Here is a 15,358-nt window from a genome sequence, read left to right on the forward strand (position 1 = left end):
AGGGTAAGAAAATAACAACAGTCCGTAATCGAGAGTAGAGTTCTTTGCTTCGTGTGTTTGTGCAGTGTCTAACAACAGGACCTTAGTTGTGTTATTCCCTTTTAATTAAATACCTTGGGGCCTGATCCTCTTTGCAGCCTGTGCCCTGGTAGATCCCTGGTGTTTAGCAAGTGCTGGCCTGGTCCTGAGCTGCTGGCTCTCGAGAACATTTGCTTGACGTTGGGGGAAAGAAGATGGCTCTTAGGCGCGGGTGCAGGGCTTCTCCCTGGGTCATGACTCGGTGCTTTTGCCTTGCTGTAGGCTGGTAAGGGTGGTCCCTTACTGGTCTTCTCCTGGGGTCTCTGTCGGGTCCCTGCTGTGTGGCTGCCAGCAATGGGGGTACCCCCAGGTTGGTTGTGGGGCTGCGTGGGGTTCGCTGCCCTCCTGTCCGCGGGACTTGTCAGCTCCCCCGGGTCAGGACCTGTCCCTTGGTGTCCCCGCTGGAACGCCTCGGGCTTCCCTCACAGCGGAGGGGCGGTAAGGAAAGCGAAGGAGGTTTGCTTTGTGCAGCCCTAAAACTGAGGAGCTGCCTTTGTAACTGACTGTTACTCTTAATTTGCATGCTTGGTGCTGCTTTCATGTGGAGCTTTTCCATCTGGGGCTCATTTTATCTAATTAAAAAAAATTGCTTGCAAACTGCCACGAGGCAGGGTTGCAGGGGACGGGCACTTGAGCTGGGCTTTAATGTCACCTGTGGTTTGTCACCTCTGTGGGCACTGCCCCAGCCAGGCTCCCCAGGCACTGCTTCGCCACTTGCTTTGCATCCCCTGGCTGTGCCCGCTGTGCCGCTGGTGTTCTGCGGACAGCAGGAAAGGGCATCCCTCCCTAAAGTGCTTGCGAGTCAGGAAGCAAGTCACAAACTTCCTTTCCAAATCCTTTCCCTTCCTGAAGCGGCAAGGGGAAGGGTCCTGTCCCTGCGGGTGGGGGCTCACGTGCACACGAGTGGTGCCTGGTGTGAGGTTCGGGGCTGCGTTTGGGCTCTGCTGTAGTTTTGCAAAGCCCCTTTGGATTTTTTGAAGGCCATCTTACCCTGAGTGCCCACCTCAGGGGGCAAGGCTGGTGCTGCTGAGGACAGGGTCTGGGTTGGGATGCTCAGAGCCATCAGCAGGACCAGAGCATAGCAGTTTGTCCCCTCGTGTCCCCGCAGCCCTGCCTGGTCCCTTGGGGAGGACCAGAGGCAGGAGGAAGGCCTCAGAGAAGGCATGTGCTGACTCAAAAGGCGTGTGCTGGAGGCTGGGGAGATGATTCGAGCCTGGGAAGGAGCAGGGCAGGCAGTGATGCTGAGCCCTGTGGGGCAGGTCCTACCTGGTGCTCTGCAGGAAAATACCCCCATTGAAACCTGTTCAAATGGCAGAAAATGAGAAATGGCCCCAAGTCACTTTTTAGAAGGGAAATAAATTCCCCGTGCCTGCGGTTGGCAATGGGGAGTAGGTGAGGAGGGGCAGGGGCGGGTGGGGATGCTGGAGTACATGTAGTGGGAGATGTCGGAGTCTGGGGTGGAGGATGCTGATTTACACTCCCGTCTTTGGTTTTTGCAGCAAATGTGTAATAAAGTCTATTTTGGGACACAGAGCACATCTGCGACTTTCTTTCACACTTGCTTTTTTTTTCTTTTTAGAGAGTGTGAACCAAACATTACAGTGTGTGATTGCAGTTCCTATTCTAATAGAAAGAAGAGCATAGGTAGGAAGAGGAATCCTTGAGAATTGCTTTTTTTTTTTTCCCCAGTCCAGCAGGTTTACACCTTGAGAGTGAAGCTGCATGTCAGATACCTTGTACCCGACTGCCAACTTCCGCAAGAAGCGTTTTGCTTTCATTGATATTTCAAAAACCCACAGGCAGCAAAGGTTGGGGCTGGGGTGTCTGCATGACACGGGGTGGCAGCTCTGCTTGGAGAAATCCCACACTTCAAAAGAGCGTGGATTTTAATGAGGTGACTTTAATTTTTCATGAACGTTGCTGGAATTTATTTTGTAACGTATTTAACATGATATGGCGTTTCACGTGCTCAGGGCCAGTTCCTCCATAGCAGCCGCAGGGCAGGCCATGCTTGACCACAGAGAAGACAGCGGAGGCTCAAATTGGGAACCTGGAGCTGCAAAAGGCTCTTCCCCGGGACTGAAATCCCTTTTTGATGCCTCTGCCCTGGAAAATGGGGACACAGGAGTTCCTCAAATTCCCTGGAAAATGGGGACACAGGAGTTTCTCAAATTCCTGTAACCATTTCTATTTAACATTGCAAAGCAATCTCCTAACCATAGCCTTATTCCCAGAAATAGCTCAACCATTTGGCTAAAACTAAATAAAAATCAAACAGAAAAAGCCAGCCTCAGACAAGCAGCTGCATGGAAACGTTCATGCGTGCAGTTAAAGTTTGGAGAGGTTGGAAATCGCTGTGAGGAAGGAAGGGAAAGCACCGGTCAAATGTTAATGATAAATGGTGCTGCCAATTAAACCCGCGGTGTACAGAAACTTTTGTGTGGAGAATAACATGCATCTCGAAGCTGTATTTTATTCTTCACTCGAAACCGTTTTTGTCTCCAGTTGGTATTTTGCTAAGAATAATTGTCTGGGCTGTGTGGGGAAGGTTTGGAGCTGAACTGACTGAGTTGCAGCTGAAGGCATGGCAGTTTGCTTTTAACAATAAAAATTGTAAAAGCAAACAAGCCATCTATTAATAGCAGGCTTTTCAGCCTTGCCTTTAATTTCGTCCTGTTGCCTTTGGTTTATGCACTTCCTTTCTGATTAAAACTGCTGCTTTCTGGCTGTAACAGTTGACGTCCTCTCTAGTGGAGAGATTTTTCTGAAATGTTAGCTAAAAGCAAAGCTGGTGGAGAGCATTACTGGAATCTCTCAGCGAGAAGAAACCTTCACACCAAAATTAGTTGTTCTGCCAGTGACCATGTTTTTAGCAATGCAAAGGGTTGGGTCCCTGTGATGAGCATCTTTCTCCCATGGTACCCACACTTGCATCTCTTATCCGCAGCGGCATGCAACAGAAAAACAGCCTTTGGCTGCTAATTCCTTGGGGCGTGGGACTCCATGTCCCCTTGGGGGACTTTAACCCGCATTTCTTGCTGAGAAATGCAGGGGTGGCCGAGTGGAGGGACGTTTCTGGTGATATCCGCGGCCGAGATCTACCTGCTAGAGGAGCTGGCATTGCAGCAGCAGGGGTGAGGGAGTCACCGAGCTGCTCAGCCCGGCTGGGGTGCCTGGGAAGTGTGAATTTTCCAAGAAACTTGGACACGGGGTGACTAAGTGTGCTATTAACCCAGTTGCCTTTCCCTGAAAATGTTTACTTGGGGGATTTTTCAAGGGAATTTCCTGTATTTAGTTGTGCATAGGAAGTGGGTGCTGGGGCTGGAGGGCAGTGCGGAGGTTTTCCTGCATGGCTCGGCTGGTCGCTTCAGTGGTCTTCTGCCCAAAAGTGTCCTTCAGGTCCCCTGCCGAACCCTGCCCGGGGGAGTGGGTTAGGCTGCGGTGGGCAGCGGGCTGCAGCTCTTGCCCTGTGCTGGGACAGGCTGTCCCAAGGTGATCTTAGAAAGGACCTTACCTATGGGTTTAGACTGAAATCTGCTTCTCATTGCTCATGTTAGAAATATTTATGTGCTTGCTGAGGTCTGGTGTTGGGAAGGATGGGCTGGTTTTTGCTAAGCAGGTTTTGCCAGTACTATACACGGGGTTTTGTGGACTTCACCTGCCTGTGCTCTCCCCGGCATCCGGACCTGGGCTTTGATCTCTGCAGATGGTGCACACCACTGCATGGCAGCTGGGAGAGCCCTGCTGCTCATCTGCAGCCCCTGCCCCCCTCCCCGGCTCCCTCATCTCCTGCAAGTAGACAATATTTTTTTTTTTTTTTTTCCTTCCCCTCCTATTTTAATTACCAAATGGTATTGAGGTTCAGTGGTTTGGTTTTTTTAGTGTTTTCCCTTATTCACCCAGAGATTTGCAGCTTTCTCTAACTTGTGGGGACCGTGCAGACGCTGGGCTGCAGGCAGGGCTGATGCCCGGCGCTCGGGGTGCCGGGCTGTGGGTGTTTGCTGCCCGTTGGCGATCGGCCGCTGCCACGCCGGAGCCTCCCGCTGCCAGGTGGTGGTTGGCAGCGAGCGCTGTAGGAAGGACACGTCGGTGAAGTGTGCTGTGCTCAGACCGCGTCTTGCCTTCAGGGACACCGTGCCCGTCAGAAAGTGTGTCCTAGTCATTGGAAATGGGTAATAAGGACACTGCTGCTCATGTTGCTGATGATTGTAGGCCATTTCTATTTTTTATTTTTAATTATTATATAATAATCTCTCTCCTGTAGTTTTGCTCTCCTGTGACTCCCTGCACCCTTTCTGCAGGCTCTTGCTCTACGACCACAGGGCAGCCCCGGCTGCTTTCGGTGTAACCATTGCACTGCAGTTTGCTGAGTTCCTTTGAATTGTCCAACATCCAACTAGTGAGTTGGTCACACTAGTGTTTGCCTGAATTGGTTAACATTTGATTTGGGCAGTTAGTGTTTTGCTTTTTGCAATAAACTTAACTCTAAGACTTGTGCATGGAGCTGTTACATGGATTGCCATCGCCCTTTCATGGTAGGAGAGCGATGCTGGTACTGCCTGTACGCTGCAGGGGATGAGCAGTAAGCGGCAAGCTGTTTTAAAACTTAGCTTACTGTTGTAGCCTGGGGAAACAGTGAAACTTTCCTGTTTTAAAAGGTCTCTTCCAGGCCCTGCCCTCGCCCACCTCCTGCCTGGCAGTAGCACAGCTGCTGGGTCAGGAAAAGCCTGTTCTGCCCGGAGGCTGCAGTGACTTCAATATTTTTTATATCTATATATGCAATATATGCACATTAAATATGCATATATGCAATATAGAGAGATGCATTAAATATATATATTTATTTTTTCTTATGGGCTCTTTCTCGGGCTTAGCCAAAATCCAGGGAGCTGCTGGCGGGTGGTTGGCACAAGGCACCACTTCGATGGCTGTAAAGTGCATTTGGATATCGAGCTGCGTGCCCGCAGGTAGGGCGGCGGGGCTGCGTGGGGAGAGGAGCCGTCGACGCACTAGCAGGAGGCTCGCTGGTGGAAGGGAAGCAGTCCTGGGTTGTGCTTTCCCTCCCCTCCATTGTTTTTCATGCTCTCATAGGGACGCTCGCTGCCACAGATGCTGCTCAGAACCAATACTCTGTAAAAATATTTTGTAGTCCATCTCTCTCTTGCATCTTGCTGACTCCAGTCATTTTTTCCCAAAACTTCAGTCATTTTGTCTGAGATGGAATTCCAACTGAAGCCAATTTAGTCTAAAAGCATGCCCGCTCTTGACATCCAGCCGTAATTGATAGCATTTGTAGTTCAGAGACATTTGTCCTGTTCTCCTTAATGAAAGCTTAATGCACTTATTTTTGATCCGGCTGTTTGTAAAGGGCTTTTTGTTTTTCTCCTGCAGCAGAAAGGAGGGGTAAGCACCTCCGAGGCTATTGTAGCAGGGTATTTTGGGAGCAAATCGGGTTCGTCATTTTTGTTCACAACTTGAACAAGATTCCTGTTAGCCTCTTTTGTGGCCTTGGATGAGCAATGTTTTGCTGCAGGCCTTTTGCTCTGGGATTTCAGCTGAATTTTGCAGGATCTATAGGCGAAAGGGCCCTTGGTCTGGCCCCAGCCTTGCTTTCGTAAGGTGGTATGCAGAGGGCTTGGTGATTTCTAGCTGTGTGTTTTCAAAGGCTCAGCAAGCAATCTTTACGTCTGGCCTATCTTAAAGTATGCTGTACAACTTAATAAGATTTTGTAAGACTATTAAAGTGGAAAACAGAGGCAACGCTCACTTGGTAGATGTAATTTGTTTGCAATATTGTGGTAAATGCATTGATTTGCAAAACAGAGGGATCCTCTTTTTCTTGTACAGTAAAGGATTTAGAAAAGCTGCGTAAGATGTGCAACAGGCAAGACTAGACAATTTGAAGCATTTCTTTGGTATTGCAATCCAAGATCTTTTCAGCAGTAATAAAAATTAAGTACTGCCAGACTGCAGCGACGCTGTGTTCCATCGCCTGAGTCTCAATTGGCTTAAGGGGGGGGGAATCTCACTGCCGGGAAATTAAATGTAGAAAAAAAAATCCACTTTGTGAGCAGCCCTGCCATCTTTTATTATGATTTCTGTGCAATTTCTCCCCAGCATGTGCACAGAGCCAAGCGGCTGCCACCGGTTGGGACCAGGGGTGATGTGAGGTCCTGAGCGCTGCTCAGGGCTGGGGGTCTCGGGCTGTGCCAGGGGTCCCCGCTCGGCAGCAGCCCTGCTCTTTCAGGGGCTGCAAAGTCAAGCTTAAAATGTAATATTGTTGTGTTTTGTTTTGTGTCGGGTTGTTTTGTTTGTTTTTTTTCTTTTTCCTTCTCTCGCAGGGTGGTGTTTTGCATGCCAATTTTGTTCACTCTGAGTTGTGGAAGGTTGGTTCTCCCCCCCCCCCCCCCGCCCCTTCCTTCCAGCTCACCTTTTCTTATAAATGTTTGCTCAGGGAGGGAACACAGTAAAATTAGCTGCGATGCCCAGAGGGCTGTCGTCTTTTTATTAGCCAAATTAGTGCTGTGGAGTACATCATTTCCGTAGGGTGGTTTCTTCCAGTGCCGTTGAATGGATGGAAGTGGGACTTTCCACTTGACAAGTACCGTTCTGGTAAGTGCAGGGTGGGAAGATCAGATGTGCAGAGGGAGGAAATCTTGGGTGACGGTGTTTGTCTTGAGAACTGTGAGAGCAGGAACGCCCTTATCCCAGTGCCCGTCTAGGGAAGGCGATGGGATGGGGATGGCCGTGAGTCATCTCCTGGGATGCTGCCCCGTTCTCCCGCCCAGGATGGGCTCACTTCAGCAGCTGACGGTGCTGGGACGGACCACACCGAAACCCCTCGTGCACCGAGCCCAGCATCCTGGGGCCACCTCAGACCTCATCTCCAGGTCCCTGTGGATAAGCGAATTTCCCTCCCGCTGCAGAACTCGGCTGCTGTGCTGCTGGCTTTGCTCAGCGTGGGTGCTCGGTCAGACCCGGGCAGCGTGTGCTTTGCTGCAGCTACTTCATCCAGCCTGGCGGGAACATGAGCCAAAAGGATTTCCTGAAGATAAACAATTCTAGGCCGCATGTTGAGGGTTTCTCTCCTGACTGGGTGGATTGCACTGATCCAGTATCCTAGTGTAACTGTGCCTGCAGCCCCGAGGATAAATCTGTTGGTTACTGTAGTATTCAGAGAAGAGGATACTCTGAATGGGGTCTGGGGCGCGTGGAGCTGATTTTGGCTGTGGAGCAAGGGGTGAAGTAGGTGATTTCTCCCTCTCCTCCCCCTTTTATCTCCTGCTACTTCTGTGGAAACATTTCTCTGCAGTACAGCAAGGGGAGGGTTAGAAAACCACAACTTTTACTTTTTTGGAGTGGAAAAACTTCATCTGAACCAGCGTGACTGAGCAGCATGGTGGGGCTGGGACCTTGGACCTTGGGTACCCGTTGCAGGGGCTGAGGTCACCCCGTGATGCCGGTGCAGGGCTCGGCCCCCCCCCGCAGCCTGGACCTGGGGGATGCAGGCTGGGCAGGCCTGGGTACCAGCCCTTGCTTCTGGGTTGCTGTGCTGATGTACGCCCTGGCAGCGGGGTCTGCAGCCTCTGCCCTGGCGGGTGGGATCCCTTCCCGGGGGAAAGGGAGGAAACTGCTCTGGGAAACTGGCTCCTTGCCAGCAGCCTGGCTCTGAAATGCTGGAAAAACTTAAAAAGGGTGAAATGTCTTTAGGTGGCAGAGGTCAGAGTAACGTCTGGCCGAGCTGGGATGCATAACATAGTATTTAGGGGGGTTTTTTTTGCTTCCGTAACTGAAGAGCTCAGGCTTTCTGAGGACCAGAAAGCAACGGGAAAACCAACAAATTATAGCTCTGCTGGCTGATGCAAGCATTGGCAATTGCAAACTTGGAGGGTTTTTTTCCAGTTTGCTCTTACTTTTAATTTTTGCCAGGGCAAATCACTGCTCTGAAGAGCTTGCTGCCCTGCTAAAATAGCTACCGATGAGCAGACGTATGTGCACAGCTTGAGCCGGGGAAAGGAGGGAGGAAGAGGTTTGAAGACGGGAAGACCTCGTTGTATTTGCTTTGTGACCTCTGCAAAACATTTGGGCTCTTATTCAAAGTCCTTTTTCTGTTCCCGAGTCTGAAGTGTTCCTACGAGCCTGAATTTAATATGCAGGCAGCATGCTGGTCGAACTTCTCTTTTAGACTGCCAAAAATAAAAATATGCTGCCTGCATTTGAAGATGAACGATGGTTTCATAACCCTTGCTGCCAACAGGGCAGGGAAGAAGAGTTGAAATCCTGAAAACTTCCAAAGGTCGGCAGTTATGTTTGAATAGGAGCAACAGATTTGCCACAAAACAGCAGCACTGAAGTAACGCTATCCCAATCGATATCTGCTGGCTTCCGTCTGGGTTTGGCTTTCTGCATCATATGGGAACCTGACTTTCTGCGAAGCGCTGCTGAACTGAGGCTGTGATTAGGGACGATGTGGTATATTTGCTGGGAAGATGCAGTACTGTGTGATTTGTGGCTAGGCTGCCTTCAGATAGAAAAACACAACCAACCAAACCAAACCCCACACCAAAAAAGGTCTTTTCGGCTGTCACCCTGATGTGCAGTGCTCCCCGAGTCCGGGAGAGGGCTGGGCCCTTCTGTAAGTTTATTATCTGGGGAAAAAAAAACACTTGTGTTTCCTCTCTCCGCCCTTCTTAAATCTTTCAAGTAGCCCTTTCCCCTGTTCTCCCCACCCTGCCATGTCTGTCTCTGCTTTTATCGGTGGCTTTACTGGCTAACTGAGCTTTTCCAGGAAACTCAGCCTGGTTGGCTCTGCTGTTCTCCAGCCCATCGTCCTTGGTGAAGGTGACCTTCCTGCAAGCTCATATGGTGAGGCAGCACGTCCTTGGGACAGAGGGGACATGGGGACGGGCTCTGGCCAGGGGCCTTCACGTCGCTGGACGCACCTTGACTTGCATTAAGGATGGTGCGATCTGGGTCAATGATGCTCTACTAGAGCACATCATCCACTGCTTTGTCATCCCCAGTGGGGACCAGGGATGAGGTCTGGGTGTTGACCCCCATCGTGTGTTGACCATGGTTTAAAAAAAAAAAAAGTATTGGTCCTTTTCGCATGGCTTCTCTTTTGCTCTTGTTGTTCTGCTTGATCTGGGGGCTCGCATGGTTACCCCCTGCTGCCCCCCTCCCCTCAGCTGAGCTGGTTTGCCCCCGGCGGTCATTCCTTGGTGACACTGTTCTCTCTCTGCTTGAAATACCAGTAGGAGCTTCAGCCTCAACAGAGGAGAAGGGATACTGGTTTAAATTTCAACCTTTTGCTTTCCCAAGGTACTGGCCTTATTCCTCTTAGGCATGAACAATGAAAGCCCCTCTGTGGGAAGTGAGCTCAGAGCTGTGCTCACCTTCAGCCCTTTCTCTTGGACCTATGGGCTCTTAGTATTTTAAATGCAATGTTGGTTTTTTTGGTCCCGAGGACTGTGCATGTTATCGACCCTTTCCCGCAGGCGCAGGGGAGAGTGGCAGGATTGAGCCCGATTGATGGAGTTCTCTCTCTAAAATCCGGAGATCTGCCTAAAAATGTGGTCGGTGTGGGTAAGCATAGTCCGAGCTGCTAAATTATTAAGGGTTTTCTCAAAGCATTGCTTGTACTTGCATAGAAATGACTAAGGACAAAGCGTGATAGAAAAATTGGCAAGAAAAAATTCAATTAAAAATATATCAGTTGGGCAATGAGGTTGGTGTGCTGAGCACCTTTCTGAGACTGCCGGACGGTTTGGGGAGGTTCTGGTAAATTTACAGAGGCTTTTTAAGATTGTGGATGAGTTTTTCTTGGTTATGCTGGGGCTAAATGAAATGGGAGCTAGAACAGGCTGTTTTGGGAGGTGGTGTTATTTTTGCTAGCTTTTTTTGTAAATCAGGTCGTCTTCTCTACTACTTTTATGATAAATGGAACAATACAGGAGTGATTAGACTTTAAACTATTCATGAGATCTAAGCCAAGTAATGTGATTTAATCTTTCTTCTGCATATATTTAATATAAGCTGTGATTCCATTCAAATGTTTGAGCTTTGTACTTGTACCGTGTAATTATCTCTGGTTTTAGCAAATGACTTTTTTTTAAATGCCTGTGGTTTTTAGTAGATCTTTTTTTCTACAAGTTATTTGTGTTTACTTTTGTGGCTTGAAGATATCTTCAGCAAACATGAAAGGAGTTTCTTTTGATTAGTTAGTTCTGGTTTAGGTGCTTTCTGAAAATATAGTAAATCAAATGGTGAGGGTTTTTTCTGCCACTATTTTTTTCAGGAAACGGGGCCAGCAGGTAGCACAGACACTTGTTTTCCATATGGGGGATATAATTAAACACTGTGTTTTGCAGCCGCCCTAGAAATAGACCACATAGAGTGGCTCCTTGTCAACGGTGGCTGCAGAGCACAGGTTCACCTCTCCTGTTGAGCTCTAACTCCATTAATTTTTACCCAGGCTTGCTAATTTTTACCCAGGTTTGCAACTTTTATCAAGTGCTGGCTGGGTCCTGCGTGTGGTGCTGTGATGGATTCCCAGAAATTTGGGAGGGCAGGTGAAGAGGAGCCTCTCCGGGAGGCAGACGGGAGCTGCTGTGCTGGGGTAGGACATGTTCGTGGGAGAAGGGCGTGGATGGAGAGGGAAAGAGGCACGAGGGGAGGCTTGCCCAAACTCACATGAAGAATCTGGGGAGTGCTGCAGGCTGCAAATGTAATTCCGCCGTCTCTACGTAATGCTCCACCAGCTTCAAGTCATAAATGGTGGTGGGTCATTAGTTGTATCCCTGGACTTTTTTAGCCCTGGTCTGATGCCTTCAAATTGTACCTGTTCCTAACTCCTCAAAGACAAGTTCATAGAAGAATGCCAAGCCTCAGCTGACCTTCCGTGGGCATATTGATGTGTGTAGATAGGCTTTTTAAATTTGGACAATGTAAGGAAATAGCCATTAACCCTAATGCCTTCTTTTCAGAACTGCTGCTCCTAGCAATAAGTGGCTTTATACCAAGTTGAAAGTACAGGAAGGTTGTGTTACATCAAAACATTTAACAGAAATATGTTCTGTGTCTGAATTTCTCTATGCCATGAGGAAGGCCCTACCGCAGCAGCAGCACTTTGCCCTGCTGTGCGTGCAGCAGAGCATGCGTGCCTGCATCGATGGCGACGATGCGGTTATTTATTACTGCAGCCTGGACGCCTGGTCCTGCCTGAGGTGGGAAGTGAAGATAGATAGCGAGCTGCCAGCTCGGAAAGATGTTCCTGGCAGAACAGCTTCGCTAGCCTCATCTTTATCTCCTATGATTTGTGTTTGACTCCCTGGCTGCTGTCTTCCAGCTGAGCTCCTTCCGGAGAGATCTGGTTTGGATGCCCTGCTGGGGGGTTGACTTGCCGATGGGCTTGGTTAGACACCGGGGGAGCGGAGCGGGAGCCCTGAACTGAAGCTTGAAACGTTGCAGGGGAGACCTGCATCTTTGGGGCTGGTCTTCAAGTGATGCAAAGAGGAGAGTGGCTCTTCTCAAAAATACCTCCTTCTCTCCCTCCTCTCGATTCCCAGAGTGTGCTGTGTCCCCCCGGGTGCTGCTTTGTGTCTGCCAGCTGCTGGGAGCTCTTCTGGGTTGCTGGGGCATGGTATGGCAGAGAGGGGACTGGGGTCACCGACCAGCGTCCCCAAATCCTCATGGCTTGGTGGGAGGATGCAGTGCAGCTTCCCACCGCGCGGCCCTGAGGCCATGGGCAGTCTGGCACCACTAATCCCTACGGGTACATCTGGTTCTCGCAACACTCCTGCAAACACCACGCCTTGGGCAGAGGGAGGTGATAAAGTGCCTACGGGGAGGATGCAGTTGTTTATTTTCTTAAATAATCCTTTTGGCATGCCCGGCTCTAAACAGCAGAAGAAACTCTGGCTTTTGCTTGCACCAGCTGACTCCTGCGCCCTGTAGCATGGGCTTTATAAAACCCCACCAGGCAACGAAGCAGCTGTTTGAATTGTATCCAAGTAATATTTTCTTTAATTTTTTTTTCCATCAGAATTAAAATTTTTGATGAAAGGCAGTCGGGAAAAGTCGTCTAAATCCTCTCCCTGCTAATCTGCATATTTTATAATTTTCCCAAAAGCCTGGCAGTTACTCCCTAAATCTCCTCTTAAGTCTCCATTGAGAGCCGTTATTAAGACTTAGCAATCTATTAGCAACTCAGCGAGCCGTTTGAGGTGGGCTTGTCAAAATAAGAGCTTTTAATTGCTGAGCTGAGCCAACGCCTCTCACCGCGGGCGTCATTGTGGCGTGCGCTCGCTTTCTGGGAGGTGGAAAAAGCGGAGATACGTGGCGTGAAGCCTTCCAGCTGCGTGATGGCCTGACACGGGGATGGGCAGGGGAATGGGAAGTGAAACGCCGGGAGTCGTGCGAGTCTGGTTAGACCATAGAGCGAGGACTTCTCCTGGCGCTGCCACCACAGAGGCTCTGATGCACCATGGAGGGGGTTGCCATCATCTTTGTAGGAGATGCTTCAAATAAATAACCGAAGGGGAGCTGAGGGGTGAAAGCCCACGTCGGGGTTGGTGGTGGTAACTCAGGGGGCTTGGTCAGCTAACGCACCACACCTGGGATTTGGGTTCTCTTCTCTGGGGCTTCACGTGCTCCATGCTCCAGGTTTTCCATGGCTAACTATGGATAATCTTGCAGAGTAAGTACTTGTGTATATTTTTCCAGGAGTGTTTTAACCAGAGCTTTGCTGCTTCCATGCTAACGCGTGTGTTTGGCAAACCCTCACCTCCGCTCCTTCCCACGCTCTGCCAGCAGCACGGGCAGGGGAAGCTCTCGTTTCCTCCCGCGGTGGAGGGATGCTCACCAGGCATGCCTGGCTCCAGATCCTCGCCGGGGACGCGATGGGGACTTCAGGCTTGGGGACAGCCTGTCTGCTCCCCAGCGCTGCCGTGACATGGATGAATTGGCTCTGCCTCTCGCTCCTGGGGTGCCGGTTGGTGAGATCCGTGGCTGTCACCTCCATAACGCAGCAGATACATCAGGGAACCTTTTTGGGGTTTAGTTTCTTGTTCGGGAGATGTGCTGTTTGCCGCTGCAGGCGGTGATGATGAGGCTGGGAGGGTGGTCAGCCCGTGCCAGGGTGGTGGCATTCGCTAGCTGGGAGCGTGCGCCTGCCCGACCCGCGTTTGGGGAGCCAGTTGTGCCCCATGGAGGTGGGAGCAGCTGGCGGGGGTGCTGGTGGCTGCTGCTGGCTCCGCGTCCCAGCGTGCAGGGGTGCGGTGCAGGGGTGCGAGAAACTTTCTTCTTCCGCTCTAAGCGACTGCTGCTGGAGGTTTGAGGATGGCTGCAGTGAGAGCGGTCAGCACACCGAACTGGGTTTAGGCACAGTGTAAAACACTACTTTAATTAAAGATGCTGCAGACATGGGTGAGGAGCAGGGGGAAGGGAGAGCTGCCGCTTCCTTTGGGCAGACCCTGCTCCTGGTGCAACAGGATCCATTCAATCGCTGCTGCTCCAGGCATGTGAATTAGATTGGCTTAGATTTTTATTTTTTAATTTTTCTTTTTACACTTTCCCTAAGCAGCGGCTAATCCTGGGCCTTGCTGTCTTAGTGTGGTTGTTTTCAGAGTACTTCTTCTCTAGCTGGGTTTTGCTTGCAGCTTGACAAGCTGCCTGCGATGGGCCCTTCGGACAACCGGGATGCTGAGCCGGACCCAGGGCACGCCAGGAGCATCCCCCCACGGTGGGCTGAACCCATGACGGACAGCTGACACAGGATAGGGATTTGGCATTTTTGGCACCTGCCCTGGTGGACTTCGAAAGCAAACAAGCTCTAGGGTGGAGGATTAATAAGGCTAAGCGGAGTATGAACAGTATCCGCTGTTTTTTTAGCAGCCCTGCTGCCTGTTAATGCCCTTGAACAGTGACAAATGTCTGCCCTGCTCATGTATTAAAATCCAAAACCTTAACTCTAAGAAAACCTTAGCTTGGCCTAAGATGACCCTTTTTTTTTCCCCCCAACTCCATCTCCTCTTAGTGGGCATTTTACATTCACTTCATAATTTTAAACTCAATCTTGCAAAACGCTTCCTGGTGCCAGCCAGGTCTCCTCCCTTGGCTGCGAGCATCTGTGGCAGGGACACTTTGTTATATGCAAGGTGGAACCTGGACAGAATGAAAAGCTGATTTTTAAACTATTGCACGGTTTTGTTTCTTTTGAAAGTAGACTTTTCTGATCCATTGAGCACCTTGCATGTGCTGGGCAGCCCGGAGCTGGAAGCTGATGGAAACGGAGCCCATGGTGTTGCCCCATCCATCTGCGAGCCTTCCCGAGGGCTGCAGGCGCTGGCGGGGACCTGCATTGCCTCTGCCTTGTCACAAGTTTGCAAGTGTTTTTAAATGAAGTTATAGGAAGTTGGAAATGCCATATTTAAGAGTTACATTTAATTAGAAGAGCACTGTTTCTTTCAGTTTCTTCAGATACCTTGCTTACTACGTGTTATTTTAACACGCTCTCCATTGGATTGGGAGGATCTATCTTTAATTTGGTGGGTGCTGTCACCTCCCCTGGGAAGCCTGCAAGGGCCACGGTGATGGCTGGGTCTCTGCTAGAGCCCCGTGTTGCTGGTTGCAAGTACCTCTTGTGGCTTCGTGCAAGGGATGCTCTCCTCCCACAGAGCCACTCTGCTTCCCCTCTTTTTGAGTTTATTCTGCTGCAATTTCCCTCGTCCTTCCCCGGCTGCTGTGTAGCAGGGGGGCTGTCATCAAGCCCCTGTGACACCAGGTTATCATTCACTTGTGACACCTCATTCTGCTTTAAAATAAACCCCCAGCAAGACAAGCTGGCATCCCCAGCACCCTGCATGTCTTTTTGAGGAGTTTGTGATTCATTATTTCTACTTCATTATTTCTGGTTTTATCTGAGACTTTAAAATAGCAGAAGTATACTTTTTTTTTTTAGCTAAATCCCAAGCGTGCGTGCACCAGTGCGGTGGTAAGACATTTCGGGTGGACTTGAGGGTTTGACAGGAGAGCAAGTGTGAAGGAGGGTGCAGTTTCCATTGACCTCCCTGGGGTCCTGGGGTAAAGCCTGAAGTCGCTGTAGAGACCCAAGGCTGAAGGACTCTCCAGGTCGGGAGTAGGAGGAGATGTGTAGAAGAGAAATTATATTCCTAATGACTTGAAGTGCTTGATAAAGATATATTCTCCTTCAAGGAGGAAAAATTGCCTGGCAAATGGGCGCAGGCTGCAAGTCCAGGCAGCAGCTGTGCTGCGCAGGGGA

At 50.1% G+C, this 15,358-nt stretch overlaps 1 protein-coding gene across 4 annotated transcripts in view; it reads left to right on the forward strand.

Annotated features, from left to right (window-relative positions):
• ATP11C (ATPase phospholipid transporting 11C (ATP11C blood group)) overlaps positions 1-15,358 on the forward strand; it is a 58,890-nt gene that overhangs the window by 3,334 nt on the left and 40,198 nt on the right. The gene's annotated exons all lie outside the window — the stretch shown is intronic.

The sequence above is a fragment of the Ciconia boyciana genome, chromosome 12 (genome assembly GCF_034638445.1).
Source record: "Ciconia boyciana chromosome 12, ASM3463844v1, whole genome shotgun sequence".
Taxonomy (NCBI): Eukaryota; Metazoa; Chordata; class Aves; order Ciconiiformes; family Ciconiidae; genus Ciconia; species Ciconia boyciana.